Genomic DNA, 20,275 nt, shown 5'->3' with positions numbered 1-20,275 from the left:
CAACCGCCTCGAGAACGTGGTTTCCTCAGTTTAATTTTAAAGCAAAAAGAATAAAAATAAAATAATGGAGAAAACTCCAAGGGGAGGCTGGCGGGATTGTGAGAATATGAAGTCTGCTGTCCTCGGAGAATACCTGCTACTGGTTAAGTATCTTCAATTTCCCGGAGGACAAGCAGGCTTGCATATGCTCACCCGTGGGGGCAATCCCTAGCATCCAGGCTCACCAAAAACAACAAAGACTGGTTAACTGGGCCTCGAAACAGTGAGGACATAACACAGATTAACCTGAAACTATATACAATCTGAATGAGGGTGCAGCCTGGAACAGAATAAATCAGGCCTAGGAGGGTGGAACAGGATTCCAGATATCAAACAGATTCTGCAACACTGCCTGCCCAAACCGACCGCCATGTTGGGTATCCTGCTCAAGGCAGTAGTGTGATGTGAAAGTGTGAAGACCACGTTATAGCCTTGCAAATTTCTTCAATGGAGGCCGACAAGTGGGCTACCAACGAAGCCATGGATCTGACATTATGAGCTGTGAGATGATCCTCCAAAGCCAGCCTAGCCTGGGCATAAGTGAAGGAAATGCAATCTGCCAGCCAAATTGAGATGGTGTGTTTCCCCGATGGCGACCCCCCCCCCCCCCCCCCCCCCCCATCCTGTTGGGATCAACAGAAACAAAAAGCTTGGCAGACAGTCTGTGGAGCCTTGTCCGCTCCATGTAGTAGTCCAATGCTCCCCTGCAATCCAAGGTGTGCAAGCTGCTTTTGCTAAGATGGGTATGAGATCGGGGAAAAAATGTTGGCAAGAGAAATCGACTGGTTCAGATTGAACTCCGACACCACCTTCGGCAGGAACTTAGGGTGAGCATAAACTACTCTGTTGTGATTAAACTTAGCATAAAAGGTGCATCCACTACCAAAGCCTGAAGCTCACTGACCCTACGTGCTGAAGTACAGCCACCAAGAAAATGCCTTCCAGGTCAAGTACTTCAGAAGCCAGGAATTCAGTGGCTCAAACAAAGCTTTCATCAGCTGGGTGAGAACGACACCGAAATCCCATGACACTGGTGGAGATCTGACATGGGGCTTTGACAAAAGCAAACCTCTCAAAAAACTAAAGGCTGTCCAGAGATGTGCATATCATCAACGTGTGGTAAGCCTTAATTGAACTAAGGTGAACCCTTACGGAGTTGGTCTTGATACCAGAAACTGACAAGTGTAGAAGGTACTCAAGCAGGGTATGTGTAGGACAAGTAAGAGGATCCAGGGCCCTGCTCTCACACCAGACAGCAAACCTTCTCTATTTAAAAGAGTAACACCTCTTAGTGGAACCTTTCCTGGAAACAAGACTCGGGAGACACCCTCTGAAAGACCCAAGCGAATTCTAAGCTCTCAACATCCAAGCTGTGAGAGCCAGAGACTGGAGGTTAGTATGTAGAAGCGACCCTTTGTTCTGAGCGATGAGGGTCAGAAAACATTCTAATCTACACGATTCTTCGGAAGATAATTCCAGCAGATGGAACCAAATCTGCCACGCCAGTACGGCACAATCAGAATCATGGTTCCACGGTCTTGCACAAGTTTCAACAAAGTCCTTCCCACTAGAGGTATCGGATACACATAAAGGAGACCTGTCCCCCAATTAAAAAGGAAGACATCCAACGCTAGTCTGTTGTGGGCCTGAAGCCTGGAACAGAACTGAGGGACCTTGTGGTTGATCTCAGTGGCAAAAATATCCAAGTGCTTCATGCTCGGAAGATCTCGCGGGCCATGCCAACGTGAAGAGACCACTCAAGTGGCTGCATTATCCTGCACAGCCTGTCAGCCAGGGTGTTGTTTGTGCCTGCCAGATAAAGTGGCTTGAAGGAACATGCTGTGCTGGCAAGCCCAATGCCCCATCTGGACAGCTTCCTGAAACAGAGGGCATGATCCAGTGCCCTCCTGCTTGTTGATGTAATATATTGCAACCTGATTGTGTTTGAACAAGAATAATTTGATGGGACAGGCAATTTCTGAAAGTTTTTACAGCGTTCCAGACCACTTGAAGCTCCAGGAGGTTGATCTGAAGATTCGTTTCCTGTGGAGACCAAGTTCCTTGAGTGTGAAGCCCATCTACACAAGCTCACCATCCCAGGAGAGATGCATCCATCGTCAGCACCTTTTGAGGCTATGGAATTTGGAATGAAAAATCCCGAGTCAAACTGGATCAAACAGTCCACCACTAAAGAGAGCGAGCAAGCTCTGGGGACACTTGGATGGCATCCTCCAGACTCCTCGTGGCTTGATACCATTGAGAAACCAGGGTCCATTGAGCTGAACTCATCTGAAGATGTGTCATGGGTGTAACATATACTGTGGAAGTCATGAGGGCCAGCAATCTCAACATCCGCTGAGCTGTGAACGGCTGAGAGGCTTGAACCTTGGACACCAGTAAAACAAGATTGTATGCTCTGGCTTCTTGGAGGTAGGCTCGAACCATCTGTATATCGAGAAGGGCTCTTATGAACTCCAACTGCTGGACAGGGTGTAGATGGGACTTGGGGTAGTTTAAAATGAACCCTAGTAGCTCCAGCACCCGAATAGTCATCCGCATGGACTCAGAGGTGCTCTTCACCAGCCAAATGTCAAGATATGGGAACACATGGACTCCCAATCTGCGTAGCGATGCTGCGACTACTGCTAAACACTTGGTGAAGACATAAGTACATAAGTATTGCCAAACTGGAAAAGATCAAAGGTCCATCAAGCCCAGCATCCCGTTTCCAACAGTGGCCAATTCAGGTCACAAATACCTGGCAAGATCACAAAAAAGTACAAAACATTTTATACTGCTTATCCCAGAAACAGTGGATTTTCCCCAAGTCCATTTAATAACGGTCTATGGACTTTTTCTTTAGGAAGCCATCTAAACCTTTTTTAAACTCCACTAAGCTAACCGCCTTTACCACATTCTCTGGAAACGAATTCCAGAGTTTAATTACACGTTGAGTGAAGAAACATTTTCTCCGATTCATTTTAAATTTACTACATTGTAGCTTCATCGCATGCCCCCTAGTCCTAGTATTTTTGGAAAGCGTAAACAGACGCTTCAAATCTACCCATTCAACTCCACTCATTAATTTTATAGACCTCTATCATATCTCCTCTCAGCTGCCTTTTCTCCAAGCTGAAGAGCCCTTGCCGCTTTAGCCTTTCCTCATAGGGAAGTCATCCCATCCCCTTTATCATTTTCATCACCCTTCTCTGCACCTTTTCTAATTCCACTATATCTTTTTTGAGATGCAGCAACCAGAATTGAACACAATATTTGAGGTGCAGTCACACAATGGAGCGATACAAAGGCATCATAACATCCTCATTTTTGTTTTCCATTCCTTTCCTAATAATACCTAACATTCTATTTGCTTTCTTAGCTGCAGCAGCAGCACACTGAGCAGAGGATTTCAACGTATCATCGACGACGACACCTAGATCCCTTTCTTAGTCCCTGACTCCTAATGTGGAACCTTGCATGACGTAGCTATAATTCGGGTTCCTCTTTCCCACATGCATCACTTTGCACTTGATCACATTAAATGTAATCTGCCATTTACACACCCAGTCTCCCAGTCTCATAAGGTCCTCTTGTAATTTTTCACAATCCTCCCACGATTTAATGACTTTGAATAACTTTGTGTCATCAGCAAATTTAATTACCTTGCTAGTTACTCCCATCTCTAGGTCATTTATACATATGTTAAAAAGCAGCAGTCCCAGCACAGACCCCTAGGGAACCCTTTTCCATTGAGAATACTGACCATTTAACCCTACTCTCTATTTTCTAATCTTTTAATCCACAATAGAACACTACCTCCTATCCCATGACTCTCCAATTTCCTCTGGAGTCTTTCATTAGGTACTTGTCAAACGCCTTCTGAAAATCCAGATACACAATATCAACTGGCTCACCTTTACCCACCCCTTCAAAGAAATGTAGTAGATTGGGGAGGCAAGATTTCCCTTCACTAAATCCATGTTGATTGTCTCATTAATCCATTCTTTTGAATATGCTCCGAGAGCTGACACAAGGCCAAAGGCAACATGCAGTACTGAAAGTGATGTGTTCCCAGTTTATCAATAGAAATCAAACAAAATAAAACATGGAAAAGAAAATAAGATGATACCTTTTTTATTGGACATAACTTAATACATTTCTTGATTAGCTTTCGAAGGTTGCCCTTCTTCGTCAGATCGGAAATAAGCAAATGTGGTAGCAGGTAGTATATATAAGAGAAACATCAAAGCATTACTTTGACAGTCTGACAGAGTAGGAGGGTGGGGGTATGCATGGGGACATCAAAGCATTTCATTGATATTCTAACAGAATGGGTGTTGGTAGGTGAGAGGAGGGTAATAAACAGAGAAATAAACAAAGAAATACAGCTTATGGTTTATAATGGGTTAGTGTTCCCAGTTGAAATCGAAGATACTTCCAGTGGGCAAGGCATATCGGGATATGAGCATATCCATCCTTTTAAGTCCAGAGAGCACAGCCAATCATTTTTCTGAATCATGGAGAAAGGTGACAAGACAAACCATCCTGAACTTTTCTTGGACTAGAAATTTGTTCAGGGCCCTCAGGTTTAGGATGGGACGCATCCCCCTTGTCTTTTTCTGTACAAGGAAGTACCTGGAATAGAATCCCTGCCCTTCTTCCCCTGGTGGAATGGGTTCGACCGCAGGAACCTTGAGAATGGCGGAGAGTTCCACTGCAAGTACCTGCCTGTGCTGAGAGATGAATGAATGCACTCTCAGTGGGTAATTTGAGGGTTTGCAATGCCAAATGAGGGTGTATCAGAGACGAACTATTTGAAGAACCCACTGGCTGGAGGTTATGAGACGCCACCTTTAGTGAAAAAATGTTAACCTCCCCCAACCAGCAAGTCGTCTAAAATGGACACTTTTACTGCAGCTATGCTCTGCTGGAGCCAGTCAAAAACTCGTCCTTTGCTTTGACTGGGGAGCAGCAGAGGTCTTAGGCGCATGCTGTTGACAAGGACGAGCCGAGCGTCCTGTGGATGAGTCTGAGCAGGCTGACGAGCCAAAGGAGTGTACCTATGCCTAGAGAAGTAGTAGGGAGCACTCCTTGACTTGCCAAAAAACCCTCCTAGATGAGGAGGTGGATGCAGAAGGCGCCAAGCGGGACAGAGAATAGATAGTATCAGTGTGTTTCTTGATTTGGTCAACAACCTCCTCAACCTTCTCTCCAAAAAGGTTATCCCCTGGCAAGGGGCATCCACCAACCTCTGCTGAACAGAATGTTCCAAGTCAGAAACACACAGCCATGAGTCTGCGCATTGTTATACTCTGAGCAGAGATCCTGGATGCCACATCAGAAGTGTCATAAGTGCCCCTGGGGGAGCCGAGGCATAGTCCCTAGTACTCATGTCTCTTGAGATCGGATTCCACCACCATGGAGTCGCAAGGCAACTGAGGCCACACAAACCCAGGCTCACTGTGGATCTGATACTGAGTGTCAATCTTCTTGGAGACAACAGGGACCGACAGAGGGGACCCCCCAGTTCCTAACGAGGACTGCCTTGAGTACCACGTAGAGAGAAGCAGTCACAGCCTCCTTAGGAGATGTATAGTCCAAGACCTCGAGCATCTTGGCCCTGGGTTCATCCTCCAAAGGAAATGGAATGGCATCAGCCATTTCCTTTACAAAAGATGGGAAAGAAAGTCTCTGCCAGAAAGCCTGGTCTCCTTTTAGGTGGTAGAGAGGGCTCAGAAGGAATCCCATAAGACTCATCCAAGGAAAAGTATCTGGGATCCTCTTCTGATTCTAGCAAACATTTTGCACTAGTATACGATATTCAAACAATGCTGAAATATCTTTTTATGTGTAGGAGAAAAGCCCTCAGAAACTAAAGGACTGTAGTCTTTAGTGAGACATGTTTAAACTTTCAACCCAGTACTTAATTTCTATCATTGGGCTAAAACTCCATTTTTTTTTTATGTGCAGTCATTTAAAGTGCCTTTAACTCAAACAAGGACTGAACCACAATATTATAGAGAAGTTTTTTAGCCGATGAAGAACTCACCCCGTGAGTCATATAATCATACATTTTTGACCGGGGTTACAGAGCCTTTTTCCTCCATCAAACATAAATAACTATCACCACGCTGTTTTCAAACCACTTTCTTAAGCTCATTTAAAGTGCAACAGTGAGAAAAATATATATGAACTTTTTAACTTTTCCAATTAGCCAAAAACAAGCCAGCACTTAACTTTCAAGTCTGGACTGGTGTGACTATCTGGGCACCTTCGGGGGGGGGGGGGGGGGGGGGATCTCATTAGAAGCCCCTCAAGGGTGGTGGTGACTACCAACGCAAGTCTCCTCAGCTGGAGAGCTCACTGCCTGGGCCACGTGGCCCAGGGCACTTGATCATCTCTGGAGTCATGGTGGTCCATCGACCGCCTGGAGATGCAGACGGTGCACCTGGCCTTGAAGGAGTTCCTTCCCCTACTTTGGGAAAATGTGGTCCAGGTGATGACTATCATATTTGCATCAGAGGTCTATAAAATAATGAGTGGAGTGGAACGGGTAGATGTGAACCATTTATTCTTTCCAAAAATACTAGGAATGCGATGAAGCTACAAAGTAGTAAACTTAATACAACTCGGAGAAAGTTTTTCTTCACTCAACGTGTAATTAAACTCTGGAATTCGTTGCCAGAGAATGTGGTAAAGGCGGTTAGCTCAGCAGGGTTTAAAAAGGGTCTGGACGGCTTCCTAAACTGACTTGGGAAAATCTACTGCTTATTTCTGGGACAAGCATCATAAAATGTATTGAGCTTTTCTTGGACCTTGCCAGGTATTTGTGACCTGGAGTGGAAACAGGATACTGAGTTTGATGGACCTTTGGTCTGTCCCAGTGTGGCAATAACTTATGTACAGCTTCTTTTTTTTTTTCTTTACATCCCCTTAATCCACATTCCAGGCTTCTACCCACTGTAGATGAAGAAAGTGCCACTCCACAGTTATTAAACCACTGTCTGAGTAGGTGACGTGAGCTTGCAATGAGAATTACGCAACTGCAATTGGCTAAAGTTGGATCCACTTTTGCTGCAGGATCCAATTTTGCTTAACTTTAATATTTGCTAAGCAGCAGACTACAAACATATATATGTAATGTACAAAATTAGTTGCATTTGAAAGAGGAGTGAACACAAACACATTCAGGGGCATTTTCGAAAGGACGTCCATCTCACACATATTTTCAAACAGGATAGAGTTTGTTTGAATATGTGCGAGATGGATGTCCATGCGCTGGAAACATCCAGCATTAAGATCCATTTTACATACCGAAATGTTCAAATTTTGAATAAGGACAAACAAGGGAAATGTACGTCTCTATACATTCTTAGAAAATGGCAACGCAGACGTCCATGCAGAGCACAGGATCAGCCTAGTGGTTAGTGGAGTGGACTGGAAACCAAGAGACCCAGGTTCAAATTCCACTTTAACTCTCTGGTTGTAACTGTAAGCCCTCCAAAACAGAAAAATACCTGCTGTACTTGGATGTACACCACTTCAATAGCATCAGGATTGCAGGTGTTGGTAGTGGATATTTTTTCTGTTTCTGAAACACTCACAATTTAAAATAAATAAAGTATTGAAGTGGGATTTTGAACCTGGGTCCCTTGGCTCCCAGTTAACTGCATCACTCATTAGGCTACGCCTCTGACCTGCTTCCTGCTGTTAAGAATGCCCACAATACCTGAATGTATCACAGAACCTGATATCCAGCCTCATTTTCAGAGGGCAACCACTGGGGGATTAATGTGGTGTCATGCCTTAATCCCTCCAGTGGACAGCTGCTCAATCAGAGCACATTTCTGTAACTTGGACGTTCCTGAAACAGACCTAAATAAGGACATTGTTCTCTTTAGACATGACATTTCTTCCCCTTCGCCAATTGCTGTAGGACATCCAGATTTCAGGTTTCCCCAGATCTGCCCAGAACACGCCCCCTTGCTATTTGGGCACCCCTATTCTGCCATTGCAAAAATCAAGATTTTGACTTTTAAAGCACATGGGCTTCCATACGCTTCGAAAATGAGCACCACAATGTAAGCTATTCCAACACATATATGAAATATTGCTTCAACAAAACATTAAGAGCTGCTTATTCCAGACTCTCTCTATATATATATTTTATATTAGTGCTATTGATTAATCACTGTTAATGCAGGTGATTAACAAAAATAAATGTCTACAAGTCAGTGTTTATGTTTTTTTTTTTTTGGGGGGGGGGGAGATGTTAAACGCTGAGCACCATAGGCTACAGCATTCATGCCCAAGCCCCCTCACCCACCTAAAGATTTCAGCTGACAATTTGAACTTAAGAGTGGCAAGGGCAGCAGAGACTGAGGATTGCTGAGGCCCGTCCTACCCTAGACCACAAAGGCATACTTCAGATAGGTCCTGGGTCGGGAAGTGTGGATCTGCAGGACCGCAATTAAAATGAAATTTAAAGTGGACAAATGCAAAGTGATGTACATTGGGAGGAATAATCCAAATCACAGTTACTGATGCTTGGGGTCAGCACCCATTTATTACATTTGTACCCCGCGCTTTCCCACACAATGCAGGTTCAATGCGGCTTACATAGTAACTTGAAATACAAAATTAAGAATAGAATTTTCAATAAAACAGTAATAAATATAAAGTCGGGCTTAGTAGTGTATGATAAGTTGAGCTACATAATATATGACTAGGATAAAAGAGGGTAGACAGGATAGGATAGTGTAATTTGGGAGAAAAGAGGTAAGGAGGGATAAAATTAAGGAGAGATGGAAAGAGAAGGATGGGAGGTTGGTATTTAAGTCAGAACAGAATTGGGAGTGGAGGTTGGCGAGATTAGGTTGGGGCATTAGGGTAGGCTTGCTTAAAGAGATGAGCTTTCAGCATTTTTCTAAAGGGCAAGAAGTTGTTTATTAATCGGATTGGTCTGGATAGAGCGTTCCAAAGCTGGCTGCCCAAAAAAGGAGAAACTGGATGCGTAGTAGGTCTTGTATTTATTTCCTCTACAATTGGGAAGGTGTAGATCTAGGTGGTATTGTAGACAATAAGATAAAATCTTCTGCCCAGTGTGCAGCTGTGGCCAAAAAAAGCAAAAAGGATGCTAGGAATTGGAAAGGGATATCAAATAAGACCAAAAATACTATAATGCCTCTGTATCGCTCCATGGTGCGACCTCACCTTGGGTATCGTGTTCAGTTCTGGTCGCCGTATCTCAAAAAAGATATAGCGCAATTGAAAAGGTTCAAAGAAGAGCGACCAAATTCATATGAGGAAAGGCTAAAGGGCTCTTCAACTTGGAAAAGAGATAAGTATATAAGTAGTGTTACACTGGGACAGACCAAAGATCCATCAAACCCAGCATCCTGTTTCCAACAGTGGCCAATCAGGTCACAGATACCTAACAAGATCTCGAAAAAGTTCAATATATTGGCTAAGGAAAGATATGACTGATGTCTACAAAATCCTGAGGGGTGTAGAACGAATAGAAGTGAATCGATATTTTACTCTTTCAAAAAGTACAAAAACTAGGGCACACTAAAGTTTATCAAGTTACATGGAAATACTTTTAAAACAAATAGAAAAATATTTTTCCACTCAAAGAACAGTTAAACTCTAGAACTCTGTGCCAGAGGATGTAGTAACAGCAGCTAGTGTATCTGGGTTTAAAAAAGATTTTGATAAGTTCCTGAAGGAAAAGTCCATAGTCTGCTATTGCGACAAACATGGGAAAGCAACTGCTTGCCCTAGGATTGATACCATGGAATGTTGCTACTATTTGAGTTTCTGCCAGGTCCTTGTGACCTGGATTGGCCACTGCCAGAAACAAGATACTGGGCTACATGGGCCACTGGTCTGACCCAGTATGGCTATTCTTATGTTCTTAAAAGTATAATCATCGACATTATTTGTCTTCAGGAAAAATTTTAAAACAAGAAAATAGTAGAAAAGTCCTCAAAGGTGGGTAAAATGAACAGGAAGACTGAAGATCAGAAACATAATTTATAGTAACAAAGACATGGAGACGAAATGTAAAGTATGAAAGTTTGAGAGAGGACACTGCATAACTGAGGGGCTTAGATACTTAGTAGCAAAAACATATGCAAGAATATATTTTGCTAAAGAGGTCAAAGCAAGTACCAAGGCCAAATGTTTGAAGAGATGAGCAGTGTTAATAGTAATAAGGAAATCCAGACTTAGATAAGAGGAAAAAGGTATACAAGATGCTAGCAAGACCAATGTCAACGTACAAGGGACAGGCTGAAGCAAGAGGAAAAATAAACATCGATGAACTTCTATGCTGGACTCATGGTGTGACGAAAGATTAGGTCAAAACAAAGAAGACAGGTAGAGACTGAAGGGTGGTTTGATTACAGATGAGGACAAATGAATTCTGACTCCATAATATCCCCGGTCCCAACAGGCTCAAAGAAGAGAAAGTCAGGCTTGGAAAAATGTCCGGCTGAAAATCAAACTAAGAAGAAATGCACATTAGCCAGTGTTTATCTATTACACCTATACTCATTGCCCAAGAAAAGCCACAGGTTAAGAGGGAAAGGGGATGAGACTCGATATACTCGCCTTTCTGTGGTTACAATTCAAGCAGTTTACATATTATATACAGAGATCCGGGAAATTATAGACCGGTGAGTCTTACGTCGGTGCCAGGCAAAATGGTAGAGACTATTATAAAGAACAAAATTACAGAGCATATTCAAAAGCATGGATTAATGAGACAAAGCTAACATGGATTTAGCAAAGGGAAATCTTGCCTCATCAATCTATTACATTTCTTTGAAGGGGTGAACAAACGTGGATAAAGGTGAGCCGGTTGATATTGTGTATCTGGATTTTCAGAAGGACTATGACAAAGTACCTCGTGAAAGACTCCAGAGGAAATTGGAGAGTCATGGGATAGGAGGTACTATTTTATTGTGGATTAAAAACTGGTTAAAAGATAAAAAACAGAGAGTAGGGTTAAATGGTCAGTATACTCAATGGAGAAGGGTAGTTAGTGGGGTTCCCCAGGGGTCTGTGCTGGGACTGCTGCTTTTTAACATATGTATAAATGACCTAGAGATGGGGGTAACTAGTGAGGTAATTAAATTTGCTAATGACACGATGTTATTCAAAGTCGTTAAATCGAGGGAGGATTGTGAAAAATTATAAGAGGACCTTACGAGACTGGGCATCTAAATGGCAGATGACGTTTAATGTGAGCAAGTGCAAATTGATTCATGTGGGAAAGAGGAACCCGAATTATAGCTACATCATGCAAGATTCCACGTTAGGAGTCACCGACCAAGAAAGGGATCTAGGTGTCACTGTTGATGATACATTGAAACCTTCTGCTCAGTGTGCTGTTGTGGCTAAGAAAGCAAATAGAATGTTAGATATTATTAGGAAAGGAACGGAAAGCAAAAATTAGGATATTATAATGCCTTTGTATCACTCCATGGTGTGACAGCACCTCAAATATTGTGTTCAATTCTGATCGCCACATCTCAAAAACGATATAGTGGAATTAGAAAAGGTGCAGAGAAGGGTGACAAAAATGATAAAGGGGATGGGATGACATCTCTATGAGGAAAGGTTAAAGCGCCTAGGGCTCTTCAGTTTGGAGAAAAGACAGCTGAGGGGAGATACGATAGAGGTCTATAAAATAATGAGTGGAGTGGAACAAGACGTGAAGACCATTATTAAATTGGACTTAGGGAAAATCCAATATTTCTGGGATAAGCAGCATAAAATGTTTCGTACTTTTTGGGGGACCTTGCCAGGTATTTGTGACCTGGATTGGCCACTGTTGGAAACAGGATGCTGGGCACGATGGACCTTTGGTCTGTCCCAGTATGGCAATACTTACATACTTATATGTACAGGTACTTAATTTGTACCTGGGGCAACAGTGGGTTAACTGACTTGCCTAGAGTCACAAGGACCTACAGTGGGAATTGAACCCAGTTCCCCGGGATCAAAGTCCACTACTCTAACCACAAGGAAGTTATGAACAGCGGATACAGGTTTGGTTTTTTACTGTTAACCCCAGTTACTAGAAACTAGGTCTCGCTGCATAAAATGGGACATGTGGTAAAATAACATCTTAATGATAGCCCAAGTTGATAATTATGCATCCCCAAAACACTGCTTTAGTATTACCTAACCAAAAGTCAATGGGCACCCTAAAATGTTAGCATAAGACAGGAGTGGCCTAGTGGTTAGGGTGGTGAACTTTCGTCCTGGGGAACTGAGTTCAATTCCCACTTCAGGCACAGGCAGCTGCTCCTTATGACTATGGGCAAGTCACTTAACCCTCCGTTGCCCCATGTAAGCCGCATTGAGCCTGCCATGAGTGGGAAAGTGCAGGGTACAAATGTAACAAATATACATATATATATATATATTTTTTTTTTTTTAACACAGCAGACCACCTAACAGTTCTGGGTGGAACCAGCATAAGGGTGCCCATCTCCAACACTCTCACTCTTAAGCTATCCCACTATCAATTATTACTTTGCCCTTGGACAAAAGCATGGTCACCCCTTCTGACACTGACATGACCAGCTTTGTCAGCATTACAGTATAGTTTTATGGATGCATGGAAAAACATGCAACCTTTTATAAGTTTGAAGTCACAGTCCATTTCCGAAAATATGCAGCTTTAATCGAGAGGAGTAAATTACTATGTTAAACTTTCACTAGGTTACAAAAATTTTAATGTTTTACTTTTAAATTTCAAACGTGATCTTCATATGCAATGCTTTATTATGCTCCCTCCGTTGTTCTTTCCATTTTAAAAAGAGTATCGGGAGAAAAGAAACCCCAGAAGATTAATGGTTAATTACTGAGAGCTGTACAGGGAAACGACAGCTCACAGAAAAGGCTCAGGTCACAAGGCTCAATTCAGATGTCCACGCCTACAGGAACTAGGACACCCAATCTGTTAGTAACGTAACAGACTCTAAACTTTAAGGTATTATAATCGTATGTTTTAAGAGTTCCTAATACATTTTGAAAGATATTTTGGTAAGCAACGTGAATACTACTTTTGGTATTAAGAAGGTAAAACTAATAGAAGCAGTAAAAAAAAAAAAAAAGGCGTCAGCTCAGCTGAGCTAAAGCCAAATCCCTAAACTGAAATTAAAAATCACGGTCATAAGCAAATAAGATTTCCTTAATTCAAATCAGCATCTGAATACCATTGGTACAGTTCTATTTTCACTAGTGGTTCTCATTCTCCAGCTAGGAAACTTAAGTCTTCATAATCATGGTCACGGCCACTGTCCCGTTCCCAGGCTTGGAAAAAAAAAAAACAGCCCTTACATACATAATGTACCCCTGTCATGATTCCTGCAGAGAAAGCCAAGGTGTGAGCACTTCTTGTACATATATGTAAGAAGCACGCACACACGTGCTATCGGCGCTGCACCGGGACCCTGCGGCTAGTTCCAAACTTGCACCGTTGGCCCCGGGGCTCCTCGTCATTAGCCCGCTCGCAGGGGCCTCCTAGCCAGCCCCGCGGAGGTGGGGGAGGGGGCTGGCCCTTTAAGAGGAGGCCCATACAGACTAAGAAGCCTCCCTCCGGGCCCTGACCGCGGGGCCGCTTCGACGCCTCTCCAGACCCCTGGCCGCCCTGACTGCCGTACGCCCCCAGCCCGTTCACCGTCATACCTCGGAGCCCGCGCGGGGCGAGGAGGCGGAGGATCCTCTGCGGGCTCCAGCCGTCTCTCTCTGGAGCGCTCCGTCCTGTGGGCGCTGCGCCTCCGCTCGCGCTCCTCTCTCCTCCACCCGCCTCTCGGCTCCTGGAACGCCAAGATGGCGGCGGCGCTGCGGCTGCGGGCGCTGGGCCGGCAGCGGCAGCCACTTTCACTCACTGAGAGAGCAGGGACACGGGGAGCCATGGCGGGGGGAGAGGCGCCATTGGCCAGGCCAAAACAATCGAGCTGGTGCGAGACAGACAGTCCACGGGCAAAGAGAGCCGCCGACCCCCGATCGAAGCTTCCTCATATTGGAACTGGGAGTCCAGCAGCAGCTGTCAACCACACGCGCCCCAAACCAGTCCTTACTCCAAACACGATTTCGGGTAACCCTTGATCGACACACTCGGCCGTTCGCTTCATACAGCCTGAGACTGACGGAAATTGCCGAACGTTTACGATGATGATAACAAGACGTCGATGAGCCAGCAGATCTCCTTTTTGGAAAAGTAACTCTCGCGAGCTTCGAATTTCGTTTAGACGACGACACTGGTTGGCAGGAAATTGCGTCACTCTACCATAGTTTATTATTACAGGTGAGGTGTTGTGGACTCAAAGAATAGGTGTCTTGCTTCCGCGATGCCTCCGGTTTTAAAATAATGCTGAAATGCTAAATTTAGGAATTTAATTCAGGCCTGTGCCATTCCTCTACAGGTGGAACTTTGCCCGATTCTATATTCGTCTTAGTAGTTTTACTGTAGCTGAATCAGCAAAAGTTGGTTTTGCTTGTTAATTTTTTCCGTTCTATAGGCTGTTTAGCAGTTTTAATTGAAGTGTTGTGGAAAAACTTAAAATTGACACGAGGGTGGCTAGACATAATTTCAGATTAGAGAGTTGCACAAGGACAGAAATCTAACCCGTCCCTGTGAGTAATCTCCGTTATCCCCATAAGGGGAAAAGGAAATGGGATTTAATATACCGCCTTTTTGAGGTTTTTGCAACTACATTCAAAGCGGTTTATATATATATTCAGGTACTTATTTTGTACCAGGGGCAATGGAGGGTTAAGCAGGGGCGTATCTGAACTGCGGCGGTAGGGGGGGCCAGGGCCAGAGAGGGGGGGCACATTATAGCCCCCCCCCCCGCCGCCGCCGCCATTGCCGATCCCCCTCCCCCCAGCCGCTGCCATTGCTAACCCTCCCCCTCCGTTGCTCGCCTACCTTCGCTGGCGGGGGACCCCAACCCCCGCCAGCCGAGGTCCGCGTCCTCCTGCCGCTGCCGGCTGCCTTTGGTCCTTTCATTCTTCCATTGAAGCTGGCGCCGACGAAAAAGTTTCTTTTGAATCTGACGTCGCTGCACGTTGCACGTTGTACGTGCAGGACGTCAGACAAAAGAAACTTTCGTCGGCGCCAGCTTCAATGGAAGAATTAAAGGACCAAAGGCAGCCGGCAGCGGCAGGAGGACGCGGACCTCGGCTGGCGGGGGTTGGGGTCCCCCGCCAGCGAAGGTAGGCGAGCAACGGAGGGGGAGGGTTGGCAGCGGTAGGGGGGTCCAGGGCGAAATCTGCGGGGGCCCAGGCCCCTGAGGCCCCACGCAGATACGCCCCTGGGGTTAAGTAACTTTGACCAGAGTCACAAGGAGCTGCAGTGGCAATCGAACTCGGTTCCCCAGGATCAAAGTCCACTGCGCTAACCACTAGGCTACTCCTCCACTAACAAAGTTATTTCTTTACTCCTTCAGAAGCAGAAGTCCATCCACAGTATGTGGTCCTAGCTGTGATTGTCTCTTGAAGAACACAGCCGATAAAAATGAACATTAAGATCATATGCGACTTGTCTGGCAACTCCAGGAAATTTTTTCTGTTTAGTTTATTTTAACGACCAGTAAGATAAGATGTCATAAGTAATTTTGTCAGTGGTAGTCATGTATGCATCCCCCTGAGAAAAGGCAGATGGCATGGTTTTGATTGTGAAGGTGTATTTTGCAAGTAGTATTGTCATTACAAATAGCTATAACATATTGAAATAGCTAACAAAATAAAATATATACATACCTCAGATATATTTGAAGATAATAAGAATAGAGGTCTCCTAATAAAGTTTCCTCTAGTTTCATCTTACTGGGTTGCTGCAAGACAGACAAGTCATCTGGAATGTCTGCTGCTATTCACTATCTCTGTCAAGTTGAACAGTGCCTGTGCATATTCAGTTTGTGCTAATGAATTGTGAAGTATTTTTGTCAGTAGAAAGGCATTTTGTGTCCACATCCACTGGTTCCAAAACTTGAATGACATCAGCCAGCAGACGAAAAACAAATTCTATTACAACCTGGATGAGCATTCAGTGTATGGAGATCAAAAAATTTGTTGCCACTGATTTAATTGTTAACAGCACACTGTTCATCATGTTACTACACATTGTTTAAATGATGTTACCAGCTGATTGTTAATTTTTATTCTTTTTGACAATGTCGCTAGTTCTTTCGAGGTGCCAATAAGTTGGGCTACCTCAGGTGGCAAACTAGTGCCATACAAACTTGTCTGCCGCAGCCCATGCGACAAAACAAGAGTTAGAGCATGACAAACATCCAATTCATGTGTTTTCTCAAAAGGCAGGGTTCATATTACTAGCATTGTCTGTAGTGAACACATTGTCTTGACGTACACAAAACTTGTCCAAAACTGACTTCACTGTCAGTTTTATATTTTCTGAGGTACGATTTTCATCCAGTAATTGAGTAGCTAAGATACACAGTTCCGTTTGCCAGTTATCAATATACTATACAGCTACATAACTTTATGTAGCTGTGGTTGCCTTGTGTGGCCAGAGGTCAGTTGTCTCTCCAATTTGGGTGAAATAATTATTACCCCAATTGCTACTACCACATCTAATTATAGACCGATAGCATCAATTCTGTTTTTTACTAAGTTGATGGAGGGACTGGTAACTTTACAATTAAACCAGTATTTGGATACGTTTTCTATTTTACATTCCTCTTAGGGTTTCAACCCATTTTTAGTACAGAAACAGTTGTCAGTTCCTTGTTAAATAATGCTAGATGTTTCTTGAGTGAAGGGAAATACGCTGTATTGCTACAATTTGATCTTTCGGCAGCATTTGATCTAGTTCTAGTGGATCATAAACTTTTACTACAGTCACTCGAGGAAATTGATATTGTTGAGAAGGTACTGGATTGGTTTGGTGTTGGTTTTATTTTTAAATTCGCTCTTACAAAGTTATTTATTTATTTGTTACATTTGTATCTGTCACAATTGTGACTATTTTCCAAGCTGTACTTGCGTTGGGGTTCCCCCAGCCAAGTCAAGCCGGCTTGAAAATCCTGAAGCCTGGGTGAAAATCATGAATCCCATTCCAGTCTGGCCAAATCCGTTCCTGGATCCTGTTCTTGCCAAGCCGTGCTGCTGTTCCTGCAATCAAGCCTCACCCTTAATCGTGACCTCAGCTGGTATTGCCTTTATCTAGCACCTGGGAACTTTCTGGTTTGCCTTTGCAACAGAGGTCCTCAGAAGAGTGTTCTGCGAGAGATTGTTGCTATGCTATCCTTGCTACTTTCTGTTTCTGCTAGACTCTGCTTGTTTCCTGGTTTATTTGACTGTCTGCTGCCTGCCCAAGACGCTGCTTGTTTCCTGGTTTATTCGACTGTCTGCTGCCTGCCCAAGACTCTGCTTGTTTCCTGGTTTGTTCTACTGTCTGCTGCCGGTCCAAGACTCTGCTTGTTTCCTGGTCTTTTCTACTGTCTGCTGCCTATCCGAGACTCTGCTTTCTTCCTGCTTTATTCTACTGATTGCTGCCTGCCCAAGACCTTGCTTGATTCCTGGTTTCCTATTGATTGCCACCCGCCTACAGACTCTGTGGTTCCTGGTTTCCCTGCTGCTTTGCTGCCTGCCAGTAAGACTCTGCTTGTTTCATGGACTATTCTGCTTACTACTTATTGCTTCTGCTCCTGTCCAGCTGTTCCAGTCCGGCTTGTGCCCGTCTGTCTGTGGTCCGCCTTGCGGCCTGTTTGGGTGGTTCTGCCGCTGCCGGTTATCGGTAGTGGCCCAAGGGCTCACGTTTCCTGATCAGTGTGACAGTATTCCCCATTTTCCCACCTATTTGTAGGCTCAATGTGGCTTACATAGTACCGGAGAGGCCTTTGCAGGCTCCGGTGTGAACAAATACACGGTGATGATGTGCTAAGATCAAGTTCATGTGGCACAGCCACATTAGGGAATCGGAGAACAGAGGAGTTGTGTTATGTCCATTACGTGCTTTAGTTTGTTTGTGTTGCAGAGATTAGGCATTTAAGTTGGATAAGTAGGGTATACCTTTTTAAACAGGTTGGTTTTTAGTGATTTCCGGAATTTTAGGTGGTCGTACGTCGTTTTCAAGGCTATTGGTAATGCGTTCCACAGTTGTGTGCTTATGTAGGAAAAACTAGATGTGTAAGTTGTTTTGTATTTAAGTCCTTTGCAGCTTGGGTATTGCAGATTTAGATAAGATCGTGTTGATTCAGATGTATTTCTAATTGGTAAGTCGATCAAGTCTGTCATGTAACTCGGGGCTTCTCCGTAGATGATTTTGTAAACCAGGGTGCAGGTTTTGAAGGTGATGCGTTCTTTGGCTGGGAACCAGTGTAGTTTTTCGCGGAGGGGTTTTGCGCTTTCAAATCGCGTTTTACCAAACATAAGCCTAGTTGCCGTGTTTTGAGCAGTCTGAAGTTTCTTTAAGGTTTGTTCTTTACATCCCACATAAATTCCATTTCAGTAATGAAGGATGGTTTTTCTAGCGGAATACATGTATGTATTTATTTATTTATTTATTTCATTTATAACCCACATTATCCCAATAGATCAGATTCAATGTGGCTAGCAAGTTATTGTGATTAACAGTTCAAAAGTGATGTGGGATAGTATACATTAAGTAGTAATAAATGAGGATTGAGTAATTACAATATGTAATATGGAAACGAATACTAGACATAAAAAGGTAACAATTTATAGTCCGTGTATAATAACAATTAGAATAGAACTGAGGAATCGAATGATTGTACAATTAGGGGTTTGAATTAATTATGATGATCCGTGAGAAATTGCTTAAACAGAGAGGCTTTAAGGTATTTCTGGAATATCAAATAATTAGGTTCCCATCTGATGAATTTCAGGAGGGAATTCCACCATTTGGTACAGAAATAAGAGAATCTGGACATATAGATTAACTTCTAGATCACATTTTTGCAACTGGGATAGTGGAGAGTTAGATAATCTCTTGAACCAGGGAAAGCATTGCAAAGGAGGAAATCAATTAAATGTTGCATATAATCAGGGGTTAAACCATAAAGAGTTTTGAAAACAAATGTACATAGTTTGATGTTATTCTGGCTTTGATTGGGAGCCAGTGTAACTTTATAAGCAAAGGGGGCTGCACTTTCAAATCTCGTAACCTTGTAGATTAATCTGGCTGCTGTATTTTGAGCTGTCTGCAGTTTTTTCACGGAAGATTCCTTACAGCCAGAATAAAAGGCATTAGGGAAGAGATGCCCGATTCTTTTTAGTTTCCACGTTGCTTTAAAGGTTTTTATGATTTGGATGTTAAATGAACATGTAGAAATCAATTATTATACCATGAGGGGCATTTTCGATATGACGTCTAAGTCCGACTTTGGACGTTTTGCAAAAAAATTCCAAAGTCTGAATAGAAAAGAAGGTCATTTTCAAAAAAAGAAAAAACGTCTACCTTTTGTTTTCGAAAATAAAAGGTTTAATGATTTGGACGTTTTGGTTTTTTTGGTCCGTTTTCAAACAAACAAGGTCCAAGTGCAAAACGCACAAAATCAAGCCATTGGGATGTAGGAGGAGCCAGCATTTTTAGTAGACTGGTCCCCCTGACATCCCAGGAAAGCAATAGGGCACCCTAGGGGGCACTGCAGTGGACTTTATCAAATGCACCCAGGTACAAATCTCACCATTGCTCCCTTATCTTGTCTGCTGAGCCACGCAAAACCCACTACCCCCAATTGTAAACCACTACCATAGCCCTTATGTGTGAAGGGGGCACCTATATGTGGGTACAGTGGGTTTCTGGTGAGTTTTGGAGGGCTCACAGTTTCCTCCACGTGTAACAGGTAGGGAGAGGTATGGGCCTGGGTCCACCTGTCTGCAGTGCACTGCACCCACCATGCTGTTCTAGCGGACTTGAGTATAACATCTGAGGTTGACATAGAGGCTGGCAAGTAATGTTTTTAACCCATTAGTGCCCAATGTTCCCATAATAAGCCATATGGGAACATTGGGCACTAATGGGTTAATCACATTTTTAGGGGGTGGGGACAGTTAGTGACCACTGGGGGGAGTAAGGGGAAGTCACCCCTGATTCCCTCCAGTGGTCATCTGGTCATTTAGGGTACCTTTTTGTGCCTTTTTCATTATAAAAAAAAGGTCTAGCTCAAAAGGTCTGTGTTAGTCTTGGATGGCTTTGTTCTGTCCCATTATGGCTGAAAAGCGTCTT

The 20,275-nt window shown here is 43.6% G+C and overlaps 1 protein-coding gene across 1 annotated transcript in view; it reads right to left on the bottom strand.

Annotated features, from left to right (window-relative positions):
• The window catches only part of INO80 (INO80 complex ATPase subunit), a 462,811-nt gene extending 448,930 nt beyond the window's left edge, over positions 1–13,881 (bottom strand). Inside the window, exon 1 of the mRNA XM_030213886.1 lies at positions 13,744–13,881. The gene's annotated coding sequence lies outside the window, so the exon portion shown is untranslated. The remainder of the gene's footprint in view (positions 1–13,743) is intronic.
• Between the last annotated feature and the right edge of the window lie 6,394 nt (positions 13,882–20,275).

The sequence above is a fragment of the Microcaecilia unicolor genome, chromosome 9, assembly GCF_901765095.1.
Source record: "Microcaecilia unicolor chromosome 9, aMicUni1.1, whole genome shotgun sequence".
NCBI classification, from domain to species: domain Eukaryota; kingdom Metazoa; phylum Chordata; class Amphibia; order Gymnophiona; family Siphonopidae; genus Microcaecilia; species Microcaecilia unicolor.
Note: the sequence above shows the minus strand (reverse complement) of the source record. Positions and strands in the feature narration are given on the sequence as shown.